The sequence below is a fragment of the Solanum tuberosum genome, unplaced genomic scaffold (assembly GCF_000226075.1).
Source record: "Solanum tuberosum cultivar DM 1-3 516 R44 unplaced genomic scaffold, SolTub_3.0 scf00299, whole genome shotgun sequence".
Taxonomy (NCBI): domain Eukaryota; kingdom Viridiplantae; phylum Streptophyta; class Magnoliopsida; order Solanales; family Solanaceae; genus Solanum; species Solanum tuberosum.
Window position 1 is genome coordinate 493,553 of NW_006239224.1, and position 9,054 is coordinate 502,606.

General features: G+C 34.2%; 2 pseudogenes; both read left to right on the plus strand.

Annotated features, from left to right (window-relative positions):
* The first annotated feature begins 2,911 nt into the window (after window positions 1-2,911).
* LOC107063070 (uncharacterized) lies at window positions 2,912-4,669 on the plus strand (annotated as a pseudogene).
* A 444-nt stretch (window positions 4,670-5,113) lies between these two features.
* On the plus strand, window positions 5,114-7,253 carry LOC107063069 (uncharacterized; annotated as a pseudogene).
* The last annotated feature ends 1,801 nt before the right edge of the window (window positions 7,254-9,054 follow it).

Genomic DNA, 9,054 nt, shown 5'->3' on the forward strand with positions numbered 1-9,054 from the left:
AAAAAAATACCTGACTTTTTTTCGATTGTTCACTGGATGCGACAAATTTATAGTTGTCAATTTTGAAAAATTAATGTTTCAAAAATAATGTCGTATTCAACTTGAAGAAGTTTTGAAAGTTATCAGATGAATGATTCGAAAGACAAACTAAATTATTTTAATTTTTTTTATGTTCTTAAGATGAAAGCAAAAAAAACGCTCGACGGAAAGATGGCTATTTATGCTCTTTTTCAAAACGTAACTGATTTGTATTTAAAATCTTTTTTACCTCTTTTGATTTTTTTTGTTCCATGATTTTCTCTGTTATGTTATTAATTATTTGTATTCTTTCAAATTAATCAAAATAAAATAAATACATAACTAATCCCTTAACAAACTAAAATAATGACATTTTTAATAAATAATGTGTTGCTAAGGAGTCCAACTAAAAGCTAAAATATTGCTCTTTTGAAAAATGTCCCTTTTTAAAATAGGAAAAACTACTTAACTACACATACATCATTACCATATATACTATATATACCTCTAGTTTAAAACAATAACTATCAAAATCTAACTGATCAGACTAGAATATCACTTATTTGAGCCCAAATGTAGTTTTTTGGGCCAAATTTTTCGTGCTATAAAAGGAAAAAAATCAGTCAAAAGTAATATATGGGCCTTACTTTTCAAATGTTAAACTCATGCATTCACAACATATTATAAGGTGCAACTCTAATTAATGGGAAAATAATTGTTTTCATCCCTGTGTTATGGTCTTATTATGATTTTAGTCCCTGTGATATTCTACTTTCCCCATTTAACCTTTAATTAAGCAGAGAGAATTATTTCAGTCCTTTACTAACGACAGTTAGAAATATAAACAGATCTACCATTACTGTCAAGGGCAATTACGGTATTACAATAAGGAACACTTTTATAAAATTAAAAAAATCGAAACATACGAACATATTTACAATCTTCCATAGAATCCTCCCCCACTTATAACAATATCCCAGCCCTGCTTCTCTCATTGATATGCAAATTAATCGTCTATTTCATGGATGAGTAACTTTTGTGTTTGTTGGTGGATGGATAATTTCTCTTTGTCAACTTCTTCTAGGATAGTTTTTCTTTACTTGTCAACTTCTTCTAGGATAGTTTTTCTTTACTTGTCAACTTCTTCTAGGATAGTTTTTCTTTACTTGTCAACTTCTTCTAGGATAGTTTTTCTTTACTTGTCAACTTCTTCTAGGATAGTTTTTCTTTACTTGTCAACTTCTTCTAGGATAGTTTTTCTTTACTTGTCAACTTCTTCTAGGATAGTTTTTCTTTACTTGTCAACTTCTTCTAGGATAGTTTTTCTTTACTTGTCAACTTCTTCTAGGATAGTTTTTCTTTACTTGTCAACTTCTTCTAGGATAGTTTTTCTTTACTTGTCAACTTCTTCTAGGATAGTTTTTCTTTACTTGTCAACTTCTTCTAGGATAGTTTTTCTTTACTTGTCAACTTCTTCTAGGATAGTTTTTCTTTACTTGTCAACTTCTTCTAGGATAGTTTTTCTTTACTTGTCAACTTCTTCTAGGATAGTTTTTCTTTACTTGTCAACTTCTTCTAGGATAGTTTTTCTTTACTTGTCAACTTCTTCTAGGATAGTTTTTCTTTACTTGTCAACTTCTTCTAGGATAGTTTTTCTTTACTTGTCAACTCCTTCTAGGTCACATAAGCAATTCATTATACCTGTTGAAGAGGAAAATATCAATCTTTTCGACTATGAAACTGCGTTACAAGAGTGGGCTACAATTCACGCCGATATGTGAGTACTCTGTTGAATTTAATTAGACTAGATTTTTAATACCGCACTATGAAAAAAAATCAAAATCTTTGATTATATAAGAATTAAGACATCAATACTAACTATATAATTTGGTGCATCATTTAAATTAATGTGTATCCGTGTGTGTATATTATGGAATTGTATTGATATTTAGAAAATATTAAAGTTATATTAAAAACCAATGCATGTAATTAAGTATTATGGAGACTGGGTAAATATTTTAATTACAAAATAGATATGTTCTCATGTTGGGTCTACTTGTTAAAATGACATCAGCATTTTTTTAACAATAGGTAAAAGTGAAGATTCAGGAATGTGCAGATAATTAAACTGGATAGTCCTAAAATCTCATACATAGAACTCAATTCTTCGAGAACTGAAACCAACATAATTCAAATTTAAAACTAATTTGGATTTGTATGATAATTCATATTTTTTGTTGGTTCTATTTATTATAACAATCCTAATACCTTCTACTTTTGTTTCTCTCATGGCAGATGAAGGTGGAGATCTAGATATGTACACCATTAAACTACACTATAAGGGTCGATGGGTGTTTGAACCATAGATGGACTATGTTAGTGGACAAATAGCTTATTATGACTATTGCAAGGGAGAAGAAAGTTCTATCATTCAGATGAGGCAGTGTATGAAAAAGTTGAAAGTCAATGATAGAAAGGTGAAATTTTGGTTTAAGTTTGGACCTTATTTTGAGACAGGTATAAGACTTTTATCAACTGATTTAGATATATATAACATTTTTTTATGAAATTCCTGAGAATAAAGAGGTGGAGATATTTGTCAAGCACACTAATGAGGATCAATGGAACTATGATGTGGTTGATTACAAGGGTGGCCCAGTCCTACATGATGAAGAAGGCATGGTAGATGTGGATGTAATCGAGAAAAACGATGAGAGTAATTCGACAACTGAAGAATGTGAGTCATTTCATGATTCTGATTATTCCTTAGAAGAAGTTGGCATGCATTTTGATAAATCCATCAACTCTACCGTAGAGTAGGTTGGTGGTGTTACTAGAAAAAGTAGAGATAATCAAGCCAAAGGAAAGAATGTTGAGCATGGAGTTACCTCAAATAAGTTGGCTATGTTTCCCAGTGACACTCAAGAAGATGACTTCGCTACATAAGATGAGGAATTGATAAGTTTACATGGAGATTCTGACGATGAAAATCGTAAAAGATCCATTGTTTTCAATCCAACTAGGGATTCGGAGGATCCAAAATTTAAGTTTGCACTTCATATGATTTTCAGTAATAGCAAAGAATTCAAATGGGTAATTGAGGTGCATGTTGTTGTCCAAAAAAAGGATATCAGATTTAAAAAGAATGAAAGTACAAGGTCTAGGGCAACTTGTAAGGTGTCAAGCTGCAAATGATTCATATTCACATCAAAGGCTAATCAAGATGAGTCTTTCATGATCAAGATAATAGGTCCTGACCATTCCTGTGGCAATCAAAGAGATAACAAGACTATTGACTCTGGATTTTTAGCTAAGAAGTATGTGGAAGAGTTTAGAATTAATCCAAATTGGTGAAAGAATTTCAAGCTCATGGGATGAGGTCTCATAATTGTACCATTTCACGAAATCAAGCTTATATGGCAAAAAGGAAGGCATTAGATCTAATTACAGTGACTAAAGAAGAGCAATTTGAGATGTTGTGGAATTATTGTGCTGAGCTGAGGAGGAGTAATCCAGGGACTACATGTATTTTAAAGTTGGACGAAAATTCAAAAACAATGGTCAATGGTAGAAAGAGATTTTTAAGACTCTATGTGTATTTTGTAGCTTGTAAACAGGGGTTTTTAGCCGGCTATCGACCCATAATAGGAATAGATGGATGCCATTTGAAAGGGAACCAAAGGGGAGGGGGGTGGGGGGACTATTGACAGCAGTAGGCATTGATGGAAACGACAACATGTATCCTATTGCATTCGCAATAATGGAAGGTGAACTAAAGAAAACATGGAGTTGGTTTCTTACACTTCTTGACGAGGATCAAGGCATTTCACGAAATCCTTTTGCTTGGACTTTCATTTCTGATAAGCAAAAAGGTTTAATTCCGGCATTTGATGATACAATGCCACATGTTAAACACAGATTTTGTGTTAGACATCTGCATAACAATTTCAAGACCGAAGGTTTTAGAGGACAAGCGTTGAAAGATGTCCTATGGAAAACTGTCAGGGCTACTACAGAAGCTAAATTCTTTAAGCAAATGGGAAAATTAGATTCAAAAGCCCCTGAATGGTTCACTAATATGCCCCCTATTCACTGGTCAAGGGCTTTTTTCTCTTCATTTCCAAAGTGTGATGTGTTATTAAATAATCTGTGTGAGTCATTCAATAGTGTACTTCTACATGTAAGAGACAAGCATATTTGTACAATGATTGAATGAATTAGGATCTACATGATGTCCAGACTTCAAAAGAACAGAGATAAATTCCAGAATCAGTAAAGCCATGGATGATCTTCTGCTGACTGAACAAGCAACTGAAGGAAGGGTCCGGTCTCAAGTTGAAAAGAACAAAATATTGCAATTACAACTAGAGATTCAACAATTAGCAAAGGCAGAGGAAACCTCTTGGATACAAAAATCGTGGTGTCTATGGTTAAAAGAGGGGGATAGGAATACAAAATACTTTCAAAGAATAGCCAACTCCCATAGGAGATACAACCACATTGACAGATTGCAGGTAGAAGATGACCTCATTGAAGGAAAAGAGCAGGTGAAAGAGGTAATTCTTGACTTCTACCAAGAGTTATACTCTGAAAACGAATCATGGAGGCCTACTGCTTCTTTTGAGGGCCTGGGCAGTTTGAGTTCTGAAGAGAAGAATGCTTCGGAGCAGGCCTTTGAAGAAGAAGAAATATTGAATGCAATCAACTCATGTGCCCCAGACAAAAGTCCAGGGCCAGATGGCTTCTCTATGGGGTTTTATCAGAAGTGCTGGGGAATTATCAAGCAAGATATTTTGGGTGCGCTCAATCACTTTCACAACAATTGCCACATGGTGAAATCTTTTAATGCCTCTTTTATTGCACTTGTCCCTAAAAAGAAAGGTGCGATAGAACTTAAGGATTTTAGGCCTATCAGTCTTATTGGTAGTGTGTACAAAATTTTGGCCAAAGTGCTCTCAGAAAGGCTAAAGAAGGTGATTGGGAATCTAGTCTCTGGTTTTCAGAATGCTTTTGTTCAGGGAAGGCAAATCACTGATGCAACACTTATTGCCAATGAAGTTCTAGATTGGAAGCATTGAGACAGGTATAAGACTTTTATCAACTGATTTAAATATATATAACATTTTTTATGAAATTACTGAGAATAAAGAGGTGGAGATATTTGTCGAGCACACAAATGAGGATCAATGGAACTATGATGTGGTTGATTACGAGGGTAGCCCATTACTACATGATGAAGATGTGGATGTAATCGAGAAAAACGATGAGAGTGATTCGACAACTGAAGAATGTGAGTAATTTCATGATTCTGATTATTCCTTAGAAAAAGCTGACATGAATTTTGATAAATCCATCAACTCTACCGTAGAGTGGGTTGGTGTTAGTGGAAAAAGTAGAGATAATCAACCCAAAGGAAAGAATGTTGAGCATGGAGTTACCTCAAATATGTTGGCTATGTTTCCCAGTGACACTCAAGAGATGACTTCGCTTCATCAGATGAGGAATTGATGAGTTTACATGGAGATTCTGACGATGAAAATCGTAAAAGATCCATTGTTTTCAATCCAACTAGGGATTTGGAGGATCCAAAATTTAAGTTTGCACTTCATATGATTTTCAGTAATAGCAAAGAATCCAAATGGGCAGTTGAAGTGCATGCTGTTATCCAAAAAAAGGATATTAGATTTAAAAAGAGTGAAAGTACAAGGTCTAGGGCAACTTGTAAGGTGTCAAGTTGCAAATGATTCATATTCGCATCAAAGGCTAATCAAGATGAGTCTTTCATGATCAAGATAATAGGTCCTGACCATTCCTGTGGTAATCAAAGAGATAACAAGACTATTGACTCTGGATTTTTAGCTAAGAAGTATGTGGAAGAGTTTAAAATTAATCCAAATTGGGGTGTGAAAGAATTTCAAGCTCATGTGATGAGGTCTCATAATTGTACCATTTCACGAAATCAAGCTTATATGGCAAAGAGGAAGGCATTAGATCTAATTACAAGGACTAAAGAAGAGCAATTTGAGATGTTGTGGGATTATTGTGCTGAGCTAAGGAGGAGTAATTCAGGGACTACATGTATTTTAAAGTTGGACAAAAATTCAAAAATAATGGTCAATGGTAGAAAGAGATTTTTAAGACTCTATGTGTGTTTTGTAGCTTGTAAACAGGGGTTTTTAGCTGGCTGTCGACCCATAATAGGAATAGATGGATGCCATTTGAAAGGGAACCAACAGGGGGGCCAACTATTGACAGCAGTAGGCATTGATGGAAACGACAACATTATCCTATTGCATTCACAATAGTGGAAGGTGAACTAAAGAAATCATGGAGTTGGTTTCTTACACTTCTTGACAAGGATCAAGGCATTTCACGAAATCCTTTTGCTTGGACTTTCATTTCTGATAAGCAAAAATGTTTAATTCCAGCATTTGATGATACAATGCCACATGTTGCACACGAATTTTGTGTTAGACATCTGCACAACAATTTCAAGACCGAAGGTGTTGGAGGACAAGCGTTGAAAGATGTCCTATGGAAAACTGCCAGGGCAACTACAGAAGCTGAATTCTTTAACCATATGGAAGAAATGAGAAAATTAGATTCAAAATCCCTTGAATGGTTCACTAATAAGCCCCCTATTCACTGGTCAAGGGCTTTTTTCTCTTCTTTTCGAAAGTGTGATGTGTTATTAAATAATCTGTGTGAGTCATTCAATAGTGTACTATGTAAGAGACAAGCATATTTGGACAATGATTGAATCAATTAGGATCTACATGATGTCTAGTATTCAAAAGAACGGAGATAAAATGATGAAGTATTGTCTGAGAATTTGTCCAAAGATCATATTGAAGCTACAGAAAAATAAGGTTAAAGTTGTTGAATGTATTGCCACTAAATATGATCAATTTCACTATCAAATTGAGGACATTCATCATAGACTATTCTTTGTTGATCTTAAGGAGAAAATGTGTTCTTGTACGAGATGGAAATTAACAGGAATACCTTGTAGTCATGCTATTGCAGTTATATGGGTTAAAAAAGATGAGCCTGAAATGTATGTTCATGAATGCTATATAGTTGAGCAGTACATGAAGAGTTATAACCCATCCATATTGCTAATTGTCAGCTTTGATCAATGGCCTAGACAGGGACAAAACCACCATTGCCCCCCATGTATAAGGCACAACCAGGTAGACCCAAAAAACTGAGGAAGAGAGGAATTGATGAGACAACGCAAAATGAATCAGATTCTAGAAAGCTTACCTTGTTAAAAGCATCAAGAAAAGGCAAAAAAGAAGAAGTGCGGATCATGTGGAAACATAGGACATAATAGTAGAAAATAGCCCAGTTCTTATGGGAAGAAACCAATCTGAAGCTTTACATCAACAAATTCATCAGCAAGTCGAAAAGGAAGGCTCTTCTACTCCTAGTAATGCAACAGAAGTAAGTAATCGCATAAATTGGTTCTACTCATCAACAGTAATAGTACTAAAATGTGATTCTATTATAGGTTTCAAGCACTATTATTGAGAATGTGGCATCAAGGCAATTCAGTTCCTTATTTGTGACAGAACAAACTGTAATTATCTTTCTTGTTGTCTACTTATGTTGTATGTATTTGATCTTACTAGCTGGCTTATTTATTCATTTTTTGTATATTGTAGATCGATCAACTTAATCAGACAAGGGTTCCTCAAGAACAATTGAGGAGTTCTTCATTCATATCAGACGAAATTGGTGAGCATTCCAGAGAAGGTATAAGACCACTCATCATCGAGAAAATGGGAAAGCAGTATGTCCCAGTGTCAAAATTACAAGAAGCGCTTTCTCAAAATAACAAGAGAGTAAGAAGTGATCCACGAGCTCAAAAGAAAATTGTCCCTTAAATAAGATGTTACAGAAAACCAATGACATTACAGACATGAGTTTAGATTTAGTTCTTTTTTTATGACTTTAAAGTTGATTATGTTCTGGTGATATGTAAATGATTGTGTTTTTCCTTTTAAAACTGAATGCAACTTAAAAATTACCTTTTATTCTTCTTGATCGTAACTTGAACTAAACCATCCTTTTTTTGTAATGCTTCTATATAATTTGATTTTCAGTTCAAGGAAGAGTTACACAAATAAATTGAAATGGTGACTTTAAGCAAAATTTCTGATTAATGAAGTCAATTACTATGATAAACGATAAATATCTTTATAATTGAATTCGAGATCTAACTAAAAAATCCCACCAGCTTACCTAAGAGATACATGTTAACACGTATCTAAGCAATTTAACTTCAGTCTCAAGCAAACAACATGTCAAACATCACTTTGTACCTTCGAGGTCTTCAGTTATCGAGCTCGTAAGGAGTGAAGGATCTGATTCGTCTAGCTTATATACCTTCCTTTTTCAAGAAGATACAACACTTCAGTTGCCGACAACAATATTTGCAGATAGAGATATACTGAAAACATGCCCATAACAAACAACTATAAAGAGAGATATCAATGAATGATCATCTTCAAGTGGAAGAACATATTTTTTTGTTGCAAGTTGAACCAAGGGAGTTCAAAAGTGGCATATTTACATAGTTTCCATCCTTTACATTTTAGTCCCAATTTTCTATTCCTATTTCTTTAAGATCCTAAGTTAGTTTATTAGGGTAGTATTGTCATTTCTATTTGTCTAGGGTTTAGTTTGCATTGTATAAATACCTTGTATGTACTCATTTGGGGAGATGAATGAAATTATCTTTAGCTTAACTTAGCCTAGTTCTTACTTTAACTTAGTTTGTAGTTTGTTTCCTTCTCGACTTCCATTCTTGCATCATTTGGTATCAGAGCATCGAACCTCTGACCTGTTTTGCAATGGACATTCATAGATTTCGTTCACCATACAGTGACCCACGAGCTTCACCAGAGTTTGGGGCTGCAAATCCATGGCAAAATTATAGTGGAAATGCAACCTATCAAGCTAGCAATCCTTATGACTACTGTAATACTGGATATGGAGCTTACTATTCCGGGTGTCAACAACATTTTGATC